Genomic DNA, 15045 nt, shown 5'->3' on the forward strand with positions numbered 1-15045 from the left:
TTTTTTTTTCTGGGGAATGATTATCTTGGATCACTGCATTGCTGAGAAGAGCCAAGTTATTCACAGTTGATCATCATACAATAGTGCTGCTACTGTGTACAACATTCTCCTGGTTCTGCTCACTTTACTTTGTATCAGTTCAGCCTTTCCAAGGTTTTCTGAAATCATCCTGTATGTCACTTCTTATAACACAATAATATACTATCACAATCATATACCACAATTTGTTTAGTCATTCCCCAATGGATGGGCATCCCCTCAATTTCCAATTCTTGACCACCACAAAAAGAGCTGCTACACATATTTTCATACAAATAGGTTCTGGGAAAAATATTTTAAAGGTAGAAATGACATTTTTTATCAGGGGGCCCACTAGAAAGGGCTAGGGCACATGTGGCCCCAGAAAAGGCCAAACTCTAGGCCTGTTTGCTAGGACAGCCACTATTACATAAGGAAATTTATTAGCAAACCCTAAAGTGTTATATAAATGAAATTAGTATCTTTAAAATGGAGAGAGCTCCATAGACCCGAGGAATAGCCTCTAACCTCAAGTCTTTAGAATCTCACTGCTTGATTCTGCCCTGGATGTCTGACCACTGGACTAGAACCCTGACATTAGCCAAAGGAAAAACATCTGATCCTTCCTCTTTCCCCTCAATATAATAAGGCTTCTCTAACTCAGCTTATCAAGAAGTTCTATTTCATTACAGGTTTTAATTGCTCCTTCTTCAATGACCTCAGCACTCAAGATGATATCATACTCAGGATGAACTCCATGCACCCACCCTGTTCCCTCTGAGTTAGCTTTTCAAAACAATGCCTAGGAAATACACACACAACACCCAGTAATTTGATTAACAAGTCCTTGTACAAGCTTACACACACCCTCTCAGCTCCTGCTGAGGCAGCCTTGGTTGCAAAGTGGAGCTTGGGTTTCACAGGGCATTGTTAATGAAACTTTCACTTGCTTATGCCCATGGAAAGTAGGGCACACAGCCACGTGGGAAATGTCCTCACAAGATAATTGGCTCGTTATTAACAAAATACTGCCGGTGCAGTGTCTGTACAGGGGATAGCATACTTGTTCTCGTTTTTGTTTTTGGATTCTAAGGGTTGGACAAGCATCCTCCCGGACAATTCTACCACATGTAAAGTAACTAATTTGTCAATGTCTCAGAAAACCTCTGTGGAGAGAGGAATGCTCCCCTGGTCCTTTGCAGAAACACAGCAGTAAGGCAGCTATGTTCCAATGACACTGGAGAAGACAGAAAGAGATCAATATCACCTACTACAGAAATGTGAAAGGGCACACATTTTTCCTGGAAAGAGGTACTACAACTCCAGAAAATTCCAAAAGGACTGTCTATCTGATTTTATCTCATTCTTCTCTAGTACTCATGTTCTGGTGTGATACAAGGGAAAAACAATAGATTTGGTGTCAGAGGATATGGATTCATATCCTCCTATGCTGCTTATAACCTCTGTGGCCCCAGAAGAGTCACTCAGCCTCTCTAGGCCTGTTTCCTGAATTGTGATAGGAGGGGATTGGATTAGGTGCCTCTAAGGTCCCTTACAGTCCAAAATCCATAATTCTTTGATGCTACAGTCAGGTCCTCACTGTCCCACAAACATGTCTTACTGATTTCCAATTCCTAGTCTCACTTCCATGTTATTTATACTGTGTGCCCTACCTGGAAACAAGGATTCAAATTTTGGCTCTGAAATTTTTACATTATATGACTCTGAGCAAGCCACCTAAACTCTTTTGGCCTCAACTGACCATATGTAAAACAAATATAACAATACTTATCCTCTCTGCCTCACAGAGTTGTTATGAGGAAAGTGTTTTGTGAAACTCTAATTCTCAGGGGCCTAATGGAGAGCTCTGTAGTAAGTCCAATTCAAGGGGTTTAACCAAAGGTCTGAGAAGAGTTTATTCTCTCTGACAACTGGCTTTCAATCATCTTAGATGCAGCCCAAGTGGCTGAGAACCAATCAGAGGTGACTTCTGATCGTAACCTGTGAACTCTCAGCGAGGTTTCAGGGTGAATGCCTAACTCCATGGGAAGAGTCCTTAAGACAAAGTTCCATTACTGTTTAATCCCATAAAGTTTATTGGGTGAATTTATTGAATTGAACAAGGGCTCCCCTGTTTAACACCTTCCTTCCACTTCCTTTGGCTTAGAGTTCATGTTTAAGTAAATCCTTTTACACTATATTTAATGAAAAACATTAATTAAAGTAACAATAGTTAATAGCATTACCATATTAAGTTGTAGTAAGGGCTATGAGCTGTTATTGTTTCATTTAAGTATTTTGTTTTTGTATGTTTTTATCTCCCCAATTAGGAAGATTATCACTAAATATTTGTTGGGTAATTGATGGTGATTTAAAAAGCTTTTTTTTTTTTTCAGTACAGGAAGGCAGGCAAGCTATCTTCAACCACTATTCAAATTTGTGTCGCAACACATTTTCTTTTGTACAGTTTCTTCACTGCCCTTTGTGCAACCCAGGCTTTAATAATTTTTTTTTCTTTTTTTGGAGGGCAATTGGGGTTAAGTGACCTGTCCAAAGTCTTACAAGCTAGTAAGTATGTCAAGTGTCTGAGGTGGGATTTGAACTTAGGTCCTCCCGACTCCAGGGCTGGTGCTGTATTCACTGCGCCACCTAGCCGCCCACAGGCTTTAATGTTGAATCAAGAAGAAATTGGCTTCCTCTTCAACCCTATATCAAGCCTGACTATCTACCTAACCACAGCAACAGTCTGAATAAACATGAGACTTTGAAGAGACTTGGCAGGAGGAGATGAGGAGAAAAAGGGGGGAGGAGGAGGGGGGGGGGGGGGGGGGGAGGGGGGGGAAGGGGGGAAAGGGAGGGAGGAAGGGAGGGAGGAAAGGAGGAAGGAAGGGAGGGAGGAAGGAAGTGAGGAAGGGAGGGAGGGAGAGAAGGATGAATGTCAATTGTTCGAATATAACTATGTGGATGAACTTACAAAATAGGCCCAGGAAAAGAACAGAGAGAAACAAACAAAACTATAAAGATAGAAGTCATTCTAAGTCAGTCAATTAATAAACTTTTATTAAGCATGGACCATGTGCCAGGAACTACATTAAGTCTTAGAGATATAAAGACAAAAGACAGTCCCTGCTCTCGAAGAGCTCACCGTCTAAAGGGGAAGACAACAGGAAAACAACTATGTATAAGCAAAATATCTAAAGGATAAATTGGAGATAAATCAACAGAGGGAGGGCACTAAAATCAAAAAGGATCCAAGTTAAGGGTCTTGGACCATCCTGGAGAATAATTCCTTTGTTAAGTCATTAGACATGTCATAAAAAAAAAGAAAAAATTCAGGATGGGCCTATTTGTTAAATGTGATTTCAAGGACAAGAAAGTCCCTTCCTATCTCAACTCACCCCATCACTAAATCCTTCTGCTGCCTCCTGGATGATGCCTGAAATTCCTTTAATAAGAAACAAAGCCTTTTATTCCACAGTGAGGGTTAAGGCAATATAAAGACCCACAGGAGAAGTATGATTGGAAAAGGAGGAGGCTTGGTTATTTATAAAAGGAGAAAAATACAAAGCCTGGGAGGTAGTGTGAAAGAGAAGGGGGGGGGGGAGAAAGGAACAGAGGAAGGAAAGGAGAAAAAAGAGGAGGAAAAAACAAAAAGAGGGAAAGGGAGGAAGTAAGGAATGAACAAAAGAAAGAAGGAAGGAAGAAATTCAAGTACAAAACTGGAACCCCCCAAAAACATTAAGAGCCAGGAGAAGACTTTCATATAAAGGAATGACACTTTTCATGGAGAATTTTCAGAAAGACAGAGATAAGGATTTCTCAGGATGAGAAGGTGTAGTACAGTTGTAACCTGGACCAGGGGAAGGAGTACCAACACCAAATCAACCAATAAACAAACATATTAAGTATCTACTCTGTGCCTAGGACTGTTAAAGGCAGGCACTGGAACTACAAAGACAAAAAAATGACACCCTCTCTACTTTCAAGAGAAAAAATGTATACATCTATAAGAAGTATATAAGAATACGCACACAGTAAATGCAAGGAGGGCATTAGCACTGGAGAGATCCAGAAAGGATTCATGTAGAATGTGATGCATGAGCTTCATCTTAAAGAAAGTAAAGGATTGGTGTGGCCAGGTGGCGCAGTGAGTAAGAGCACCAGCCCCAGCATCGGGAGACCTGGGATCAGTTCCAGCCTCATATACTTAACACCCACACAAAATAACTGGCCATGTAATCTTGAATAAGTTGCTTAACCCCAATTGTTGTTGTTTTTATTTTTTAATGAGCAATCGGGGTTAAGTAACTTGCTCAAGGTTACACCGCCAGTTATTTGTGTCGGAGCCTGGATTCAATTCCTAGGTCATCCCGACACTGGGGCCCGTGCTCTTACTCGCTGAGCCACCTGGCCGCCCCTTAACCCCAATTGTTTAGGGGCGGCCAGGTGGAGCAGTGAGTAAGAGCACTGGCCTCAGCGTCAGGAGACCTGGGATTGGCTCAAGCCTGAGATACTCGGCACCCACACACCCACGCACCCACGCACAATATGGCCGTGTAACCTTGAGCAAGTTACTTAACCCCAATTGTTTAAAAAAAAAAAAGAAAGAAAGTAAAGGATTCTATAATGAAAAATTGAAGAGAAAGTGTATTCTAGTCTTGGGAGACAGATGGTAAATAAAGGTTAATGGAGAGCCATGTGTGAAAAACAGAGAAAAGGTCAATTTGGCTGGACCTTGGAGTGCAGGAAGGAAATAATACATAATAAGAACTGAAAGATAGGCTGTGGTCAGAATGTGAAGGACTTTGAAGTTCAAACCGAGTCAATATTTTATATTAGAGGCAATAAAGATCCACTAGAATTTATTAAGTTAGGGGAGTGATATGGTCAGACCTACAATTAAGGAACATCACTTTGGCAGCTTTCTGAAGATAAATTAGAGAGGAGGAGAGACTTGAAGCAAAGAGACCAATTAGGAACCTATTGCAACAGTCCAGGGAAGAGGTGACCAGGGCCAGAACTTGAGCGTGGCTCTGTGAGGAGTGAGAGGGGATGGACTAGTGATATGTTGTAGAGGTAAAAAGGGTAAGGTTTGGCAGCTGATTAGAAGTGTAAATAATCTGAGGGAAAATTAGGAGTCAAGGGTAATACCAGGCTTAGAACCTGGGAGGCTGGAAGAATAATGGTGCTCTCCAAAGAAACTGGGAAGTTTTGATGAAGGATGGATTGGGGAAAAGGGAAGGAATTCTTTTTTCCCCGATATTAGCCATATTTTTTTTTTAAAAAAGCATAGTGGTGGCTCTTCAAACATCCCAATCTATCAGCATTAGCTCCCATAGCCTACATATTCACTCTAAATCAGCCACCTCCATCTCTCAAAACCATAGCTTGACACCTATGTGATATTGCAGCATCATTGAACCTCTACAGGACTCATTTCCTTACCATCCAATCAATGCCTGTTAAGTACCTCCTATGGGCCAGACTCTGTGCTTAGTCCTGGAAAGGCAAAGCACTTCTGTAAAATTAGTGAGTCGTACAAGACGGCATCAAAGGCCCCTTCTAGCTCTGAATCAATGATGTTATGAATTCTTTGATCACCTGTATGTCTTTCCATCTTTCATCTTCTAGAAGAAGCCTGATGCAGGGAAAGAAAGTTGGATTTTGGTTCTCTTTCCAGCCCCGTCACTTCCGTCTCTATGACTTTTTGCCAGTTATTTTGCCTCTATCTCAGTTTCCTTATCTGTAAAATGAAGAGATTGGTCTGGTTGGCGTCTAATATCCCTTCCTGCTGTAAATCTATGAGCCAATTATCTGCTCCTCTGATCCCTTTCTTTCACTCCCAAACCTATTCTTCAGCCCCATCACAATCTCCAGGACCTGTTCTGCCTATTTTCTAAGTCTATCACTCCTCCACTTTCTTCCCTAATTCATCTTGACACAATAGGTAACAGTCCTACTACACACTGTCCTCCACTTCTTGGATCCCTTGACACTCTGAACTCTATCTTTTCCCTACTTCCCATCCTCCCTCCTCCAGTACACCCCCCCCCCCATCATCTTTCTCAACAATCTCCAGTGTTGATGAAAAGAACCAGGAGAAGTCTAGTTTGGGTCCACTGCATATTCATGTTATGTTTTTTCATCTGGGCTCTTGGTGCTTCAGGATAATCCTTTTATTCTTCTTTGATTCAGTCTATCCTACTGAGTCTACTTACTAACACCACCTCACTATTGCATACTTTCTCCTTTCCTCTGAAGCCCTTGATTCTATTCCTATGAGATTCTACTCTCCCAGAAGACAAACTCATTCCTACTTTCCTGAGTAAATCAACACGATTCCACTATAGGGCTCACGTCCATGTCTTCTTGGATGCACCTATTTACACATCTTATCCCCCCATTAGCATGGAAACTCCTTGAGAATAGGGATTGATTTTGCTTTTGCTTTGTGTCTTCAAGATAACACAATACCTTGAACACAGTACATATTTTAATAGTGCTTGTTGATTTATTGATCCATCAGGAGCTCCCTCATCTCCCCTTCCTATTTCTCATACCCCCTCTACATTATCAACCATTTTTTCCTCCTTTACTTTAGTTCCTTTTGGGTGAGTATTATATATTCTTCTGTCTCTGCAATCCCAGTGCCCAGCACAGCCTTTCTCATGGTAGGATCAAATGAGATAACATATGCAAATAGCTTTGCAAACCTTAAAGCAATATATAAATACTAGCTACTATTATGATAACATTAATATTCTACTTCATTTTCATATCACCATTTGTCCACCCATTCCTCATTTCGTTTTCAGTTTTTTGCTAATGCAAATAATGCGACCCTGTGAGGTAGATGCTATTATTATCCCAATTTTACAGATGTGGATAATGAGGCAGACAGAGATTAAGTGACCTGGCTAGGGTCATATAGCTAATAATTGTCTGAAGCAGGTTGGAAATCTTTCTGACTGCCCGTCCAGCACTTAATTCACCCTACCACCCAGCTGTCTTCTCAAAAACAGTAAATACAAGGAATTCAGAAAAAAAAACCATAGAAGACTCCCATGAAATGATGGAGAAAAAGCAAAAGCAAGATAATATACACAATGACTACAATAATGAAGATTATAAAAAGCCATTGAATTATCATGAATTATCATAAACAATTACGATTTAAAAGGACACATACCTTTAGTACTGAGGTGTGGACTATGGATGTAGAAGATGGGAAACACTGTCAGACACGATTATTGTAATTACTGATTATGCATATACAATGTTTTTGATGCTTTCATGTTGTTTTCAGGCAGAATTTAATGGGGCAAGGCAGTTTAAGGGTAGAGTGTAAAGAACACTGAATTTGGTGTCAAATGAGTCAAGCCTGACTCAACCACAAAACCATTTGGGGCCTCATGCACTGTCAGCACAGCTATGTCCCACAAGTACAGTGTTAAAACGAAAAGTAACAATAAAGCTATTTTTTAATGTTGTTTAAATTGTTGAATTGACTGAAGATGGTAGGGAGGTGCTTGACAAGATTGGAGGCCATAGAATTTCCCCTATTTTACTAGCCTTATATAAGGGCCATAGCTAGCCAGTGGGTAACACAATGTTTTCATGTGCTCCACTTCTAGACCTTTCTTCTTTATTCTAACAGTAACATAACATAACTGAGGCCCAGAGACACCTAGAAACAGGCTGCCATGTTATTTTCCCATTAATTTGTATTATGATTTAAGCCCAACTCAACCTACTCCTTACCATGGCTATCCCCCCCCCACCCCCCAGTAAAAACAAGGGACACACATGAATTGTCATTCACTCAACTGTGAAAGGGCATTGAAAAGAGAAAGGAGGTACCTCTCCTGGGGAAACTTATCTATTCTTAGAAAAGTCTGGCAATAGTTTCTCTGATCCCAGAGAAAATTTCTAATTCATCATCATAACCAATTGTAATGAATTATGATCCCAGATAATCAGAGGTGAAATACAGAGTGATCATCCAGAGAGAGCTTTCCATGGATTTCCACAGCACTCATATGTCTTGCTGACCCTGCCAGCCAGGAGAACACAACAGTAACCCTCCAGTTAACAGTTGGAACACAAGTACTTCAGAATCCTTAGCCTAGGGAGAAGAGTGGCAGAGTAAAAAGAGTACTGGGTTATTAGTAATTAGATGATGGGAACAGCTCCACATTGGATCTGAGCTTTCTTCTAACTGGATTCTGTACCTATGTGACCTTTAAGATCTAATTCAGTTCTGAAATTCTGTGATAAATAGGTGGCACTATTGTACCTTGCACTGGTCTAAAATCTTGCCAGACCTGCTGCTGTGAGTGACATCACACCAAGCTCAGGCAGCAGAGGTATTTCATATATGCCTTGCACTTATCAAATATCTGATAAACATTCACTGATCTTGCTCTCAATTTCCTTAACTGTAAAATGAAGGAGTAAGTACTCTAAGGTTTCTTTCAAATATGAATCCTATGGTCCTCTGATTCTTATTCTGATAATGACTGAATGATTTTTTAAAAAATAGGACTATTGTTCCTTAATGTAATGGAGATCAATCAACAAATATTTATTGGGCATTTACTAAGTTCCAGGCACAAATTTATGAGGAAGTCCCAAAGCACTCTCCCTACTCTACAGGAACTGCCAATCTAGCTGAAATTCTGACAATGATGGAAAAGTGATATATGACGTAATGTAAAAACAATGGAATATAGGAGAGGTTATCAATTAGTTGTATGGCTAGTCAGTGCCTCCAAACTGGCACTGTACTATACTTAAACCAAATATACATATCTCATGTGGTGAGGGAGATGTGTATGTGCGTGTAGAGGTAAATCCCAAAGATGAAAGGCATCATATAATGGAAATCACAATAGACTTGAAATAAAAAGACCTGGGTCTGAATTCTGGCTCTGGAATTTGCTAGCTATGTGACCTTGAACAATCTCACTCTGAGACTCGGTTTTCCTCATCAGTAAAGTTAAAATAATATTTACACTACCTCCCTCACACAAAAAGAGCCCTTTGCAAATGGTAGAGAACCATTGCTAAGAGATTACAAGACAGAACTTTACAGTTTACAAAGCTAACAGTCAGCCAGTCAGTCAATAAGCATTTATTAAGTACGTAGTTAACAAACACTAACAGTGAGCTGTTATTTTCACTAGGCATTTTCTGGAGGGGGTAGCCAACCCCTACTGTGCTGCTCTTTTAACCATGTCTTCCAGAGGAGTACCAAAAATTCAAGACCCTGCTATCTCTGCTACCTTTGTGACTTTAAGCAAGTCACTCCTCTCTCTGGGGTTCATTTTCCTTATCTGTAAAATGAAGGGACTGGACTAGATGGCACCCCAGTTTCCCTTCCACATCTAAATGTTAGACTTTTATGCTCACACACCACCAGGGAAATTTCTTTCAGGATTAGGGTAACAATCCTGACCCTGAGGACAGCATCTGATTAGCTCTCCATTGTCTATTCTCTATCTAAGAATCAAGTAACCTCACCAGACCAGAAGGAAAGAATTTTTAGACAAACAAGCCTCTTAAGACTGTCCTTTGAATGTGTGAAACTGAAAGTTCATGAAACACAGATATTTCCTAAGGTTGGTCTGATTGGCCAACTGGGTAGATGTTCAGAAGATCAGTTACTCCAAGCCACCATCTTGAGTTCACCACATCACCATCACCACCACCACCACCGCCGCCATCATCATCATCATCGTCATCATTACTACCACCACCACCACCACCACCACTACACAAAGTCTTTGTTGATTGTTCTCAGCTTTCTTACAGCCTACTTCCCTGTAGAATTTTGATCTTGAATCCTCACATTTTTATCAAAAGAACAAGTAATATAAATGGTCACACACCTGCTTTGAGGACAAGTTCAATTCCTTATACTTGGAGTTTCTCTCTCTCAACACTCAGGACATTTATTCCAGTTTTCTTCTAGCTTCTTGTTCTCCTTGGGGAGAGATCCAGTTAAGACAGATTATACGTAATGGATTTCCCAGACAATAAAATTTATGAAGAATAACAATCCATATAAAGGCTACACCCCTTTGTCAAGCAATCATGTCTCTGAACCACCTTCCTTGAAGAATCAGGATTATGTCATCTGCAAAAGAAATACAGAGAGAGAAGACTACTTCACTTTGGCGTTAATCAATTTGGCCAAACTTTGACTGTCCACTCTTTTATATAGATTTGTAAATTCTCTTTTATGAAATTCGATGTATTATATTTTTGTAAATATTTTTACTATCTGGCTTACTATAAGGCAGTTAAATTCTTCTATCTACTTCTACATTCAAGCTATTGTGACATACTGTTTTGGTTGAAGTATTTGGGGAAAATCAGATCTCACCTATATACAGAGTTAGAAAAAGGAGTATGTGTGATGACCAACTTTGATAGACTGGACTCTTTTCAGCAATGCAGTGATATGTCAATCCCAAAAGACCCATGATGGAAAAAAATATGTGCATCCAGAGAAAGCACTAGAAAGAACTAAGTTTATATCCAGGTGGAAGCAAAATACCTGATCTTTTTCCTTCTCTTGTTTGGTTTTATGTCTTCTTTACCATTTTTCATTCCATCTGATACAATCTGTCTTTTATAACCTGACTAATGTATAATGTGAAGGTATTTACAGATCCTACACTTGACTATATGCCACCATGGGGAGAAGGGCAGGGAGGGGGACAAAATGTGAAACTCAAAGAATTGTGGAATTGAATCCTGTAAACTAAAAGGAAACAAATTAATTAAAAATTTAAAAAAAAAGAAAAAATTATAGCTAAATTTATTTGGAAGAACAAAAGGTCAGGAACTTCGGGGTGGCCAGGTAGCACAGTGAGTAAGAGCACCGGCCCCAGTGTCGGGATGACCTGGGGGTCAAATCCAGGCTCAGACACTTAGCACTCACCCAGAAACACCTGGCTGTGTAACCTTGAGCAAGTTACTTAACCCCAATTGCTCAGGGGCAGCCAGGTGGCTCAACAAGTAAGAGCATAGGCCCCAGTGTGGGGATAACCTGGGGGTCGAATCTGGGCTCAGATGCTTAGCACCACACCCAGAAATAACTGGCCATGTAACCTTGAGCAAATTACTTAACCCCAATTGCTTTAAAAAAAAAAAAAAAGGTCAGGAACTTCAAAGAAATCAGGGGAAAAGATATAAAGGAAGCAGATTCAGCAGTATCAGACTTTAAACTATATTATAAGGAGAGCATTGTTGATGTGTAAAATGGGTAATTTTGACTATTTTCAATTAAAATTTTCTCATATAAATAAAACCTATGCAGCCAAGAATAGAAGGAATGCAGAAAAATGGGGTGAAATTTTCACAATCTAGGATAGGATGTGATTGGGTTGGAATGTTGCTGTGGTGTAGGAAATGATGAACTAGTTGATTTAGAAAAACCTGGAAAGACTTGGAATTATGAAGGAAGATACTATTCACCTTCAGAGAAACAGATGACAAGTGTAAATAAGCATAGTATGGTCATATGTGTATAAATATACATATATATGCACACATGTGCATATATATCTGTATGAGTGTTTATGTGTATGTTTATAGATATCTATGTATATGTATACACACATATGTGTGTCTGTGTCTATGTGTATATCTACATGTTTAACTGTGGTCTTCTGTAGGGTAGAGAAGAGAGGGAGGGGAAAAATAAAGTTTAAAGTATTCAGCGGAGAACAAAAGAAAACCTAGAAGGAAGCAAAGAAAAGGTGAGCAGCTTTGAAAACAATGTGTAGTGTTTATTATTTAGGGTTTCTTGAAATGGAAATTTACTGCTTTATATTGAATCCTCTCTTGCATTTTCTGTGTACATGGCAATGTCTTTTTTTTTCTTTTCTCATTTTATATTCAAGTTTAAAGTAAATAAAAGAATTTACCCAAAAAAGTGTTGTGATTCTTTTCTTCCCCTTCAAACACCTCCACCTACTATTGTACAAGACTGTGATACAAATCACTAGAAGGAGGTGACAAAAACATCTGCTTGACTAGATACATGCAAAAGCACAGGGTCAGGAGAGGACAGGGTATAGAAATTGTATTAATTTATCAACTGAAAAACAATTATTAAACACTAATTTTCCCAGAATAGTGTGCTTAGCTCCAGAGGAAATACAAAGTTTATATATGACAATCTCCTCACAGAATTTACAATGTGAAATGGAAATAACAAGCAAAGACAGAAGAGTATAATACAAAATTATGTAAGATTAATGAAACACAACACAGTATAAGAAGAAGAACAGGGCGGCTAGGTGGTGCAGTGAATAAAGCACCAGCCCAGAGTCAGGAGGACCCGAGGTCGGTTCCAGCCTCAGACACTTAAGGCTATTCCAGACTCAGGGAGAGAATAGTGCATATAGAAATCAAAGAGTAATTCAATTTGACTGTCATGTAAAGGGCCTTCAGGATCATTTAGTAAAAAGCCTCCCATTTTACAAATAAGGAGACTATAGCCAGCAAGTTAAAATTTCCCTTCATTCAACTTGTTGGCCTATAGCATCTCAAACTCAATATATCCTTATCAGAATATATATTTCCCCTGAAACTTCCTCTCTCCATAACTTCCTTATTCTGTTGAAGACATCATGCCTTTAGCCACAGAAACTTAAAATTCTGGGCTCTCCCCTCTTTCTTAGCTCTAACAGCCAACCAGTTGTTAAATTTCTTTTTTTTCCTTTTTTTTTTTGGAGGGCAGTTGGTGTTAAGTGACTTGCCCAAGGTCACGCTGCTAGTTTTTGTGTTAAGTGTCTGAAGCCACATTTGAACTCAGTTCCTCCTGACTTCAGGGCCAGTGCTCTGCTCACTGTACCACCTAGCCGCCCCTGTTAAATTTCCTAATTCTGTCTCCACAATACATCTCACATCTGTCTCCTCTTCACTGAGGAAGCCATGACCCTACTATAGAATCTCAAGACTTCTTAGCAGGACTATTGCAGTAACTACCTAACGAATCTCTCCCCTTCCAGTCCCTCTGCTCTCCAATCTGTCCTCTACACCTATGCCAAATTCGTATCCTTTACCCTCTAGGGGCCAGTTCCCTCTCCCAGAAAATACTTTGTATTCATTCTGTGTTCATGTGTTTCCATACATAGTCTTTTCCCTAATAAAATGTTAGCTTCTTTAGGTGGAAGGATATTTGTTTTTGTATTTCTAGCCCTAGCACCAAAGACACTGACCAGAACATAAGTAAATTCTTTTAGAAAAAATGAAAGAGAAGAAAATAAAGGATTCAGCAGGGAGTTGGATTTAGTATGTGCCCCAAAGTAAGAATAAACACCATTTCAGAAGACATTTGATCATCTTAAATTTTAGTGCTAATTTTAAATATTGTCAATGTAGCATCTGGGGCACCCCCAACCGAAATGTGGGACACCCCCCCTCAGGTAAAAGTTACTCTGTGTGTCTGCATCAACTCACAACAATAACTCACAAGGCCTGACCTATTTATTTTTTTTTCCTCTAATCTGCCAGAGAATAAAATTCATTCAAAGCAAAAACATTTCAACTAACATATTGCTTTCTCAATTTGGTGGGTGGGGGAGAGGGGGTAAAGATTGGAAGGCAGAGAATTTGGAACTCAAGATTTTAAAAAATAATGTTAAAATTTTTTTTCATGTAATTGGGAAAAAATTAAAATAAAATAATAAAAAAAATACACTCTCCCACAAATGCAGTAACTTCCAAATACACACACCATTAGTGGGGAAAGGAGGCATGAAGACAGATTAAACATGAAGGACAAATTCATAAGGAACAAATGTGGCCCAGATGTCCATATGCAAGGGCTTGAAATCACCTAATTTATATAAGACCATGTGTGGCTTCTGGCAATATAATCCCACTGTTCTCCCTAAGCATGGTTCCTACTCAGTGTGGTATCTCTGGTGGCTACCCTGTTCTGCTGGCATCTGCTGGTCTTTCAGGGACTACTAGGCACATTATTTGGGTTTAGGCATAAAATCTGCCTCTTACTAGCTGTATGACCTTTGACAAATCAAAAGAATCAAAAAGGCAACTCTTTGGGCCTCAATTTTTTACTCTGTAAAGTAGGGATAATGATACTTACATTATCTAATTCATGAGTTTGTTACGAACAGAATGTTTTGTAAACTGTGATATTTCATGGAAATGAGAGCCGTGGTTTTTCAGATTTTTTTTCAGATTCAGTTCCCATATGTATCCCAAACGGGATAGCTTCTATACAACAGTGTGGGCAGCCCTCTGAAACACTACGAAGAAATTTCAAGAACACAAGCCATGAAAGCTTCCTCCTCTGCCCCCTAGAGAAGGGCAAGAAGAACAAATGTTTCCACAATACACCAGGCACACACCAGGGACTAAGTCTTTATAAATTCAATGACCAAATTTGCAACTGTCTGGATTAATTACACTTTTCAATACAGTATGTCAAACATGATAAAATTATGCAGAGGTATGCTGGTTAGTGCTTGACAAGTGACTTTTTAAAACGTATGCATGATATGTTTTTAAGGTTAGTTTACATCAGTATCATTTTCTGTATCACTTTCTTAAGTCTAGAAAATTAACAAAATAACACATCCAGCTCTGATTTGTTTGTTGTTGTTCAGTTATTTCAATAGTGTCAGACTCTTCATGACCCCATTTTATGACAAAGATACTGGAGCAGTTTGCCATGTCCATCTTCAGCTCATTTTACAGATGAGGAAACTAAGGCAAACAGGCCAGGGTCACATAGCTAGTAAGAGTCTGAGGTCCGATTTGAACTTATATTTTCCTGACTCTAGGCCTGGCACTCTATCCACTGGGTCACTTAGCTGCCCCTTATTGAATAATAAGATGACTTCTTATTCCCAAGGTAAGCCTCTCTAAATACAAACTTAATCCCATTCCTTCCCACCTTCTCTAGCAGATTGCCCTGCACTATGTAGGATGAGTGTCAGTGAGGAGTCAGGGAAAACACAGAGCATGCAAATTTAGGAGACTAGG

General features: G+C 39.5%; 1 protein-coding gene across 1 annotated transcript in view; it reads right to left on the minus strand.

Annotated features, from left to right (window-relative positions):
* CRACR2A (calcium release activated channel regulator 2A) overlaps positions 1 to 10147 on the minus strand; it is a 186599-nt gene extending 176452 nt beyond the window's left edge. Inside the window, exon 1 of the mRNA XM_069101435.1 lies at positions 9909 to 10147. The gene's annotated coding sequence lies outside the window, so the exon portion shown is untranslated. The remainder of the gene's footprint in view (positions 1 to 9908) is intronic.
* Positions 10148 to 15045: the final 4898 nt, after the last annotated feature.

Source organism: Petaurus breviceps, unplaced genomic scaffold, assembly GCF_028583685.1.
Source record: "Petaurus breviceps papuanus isolate PSGF00001 unplaced genomic scaffold, PetGlider_PUasm1.0 470, whole genome shotgun sequence".
In the NCBI taxonomy this organism is placed as follows: Eukaryota; Metazoa; Chordata; class Mammalia; order Diprotodontia; family Petauridae; genus Petaurus; species Petaurus breviceps.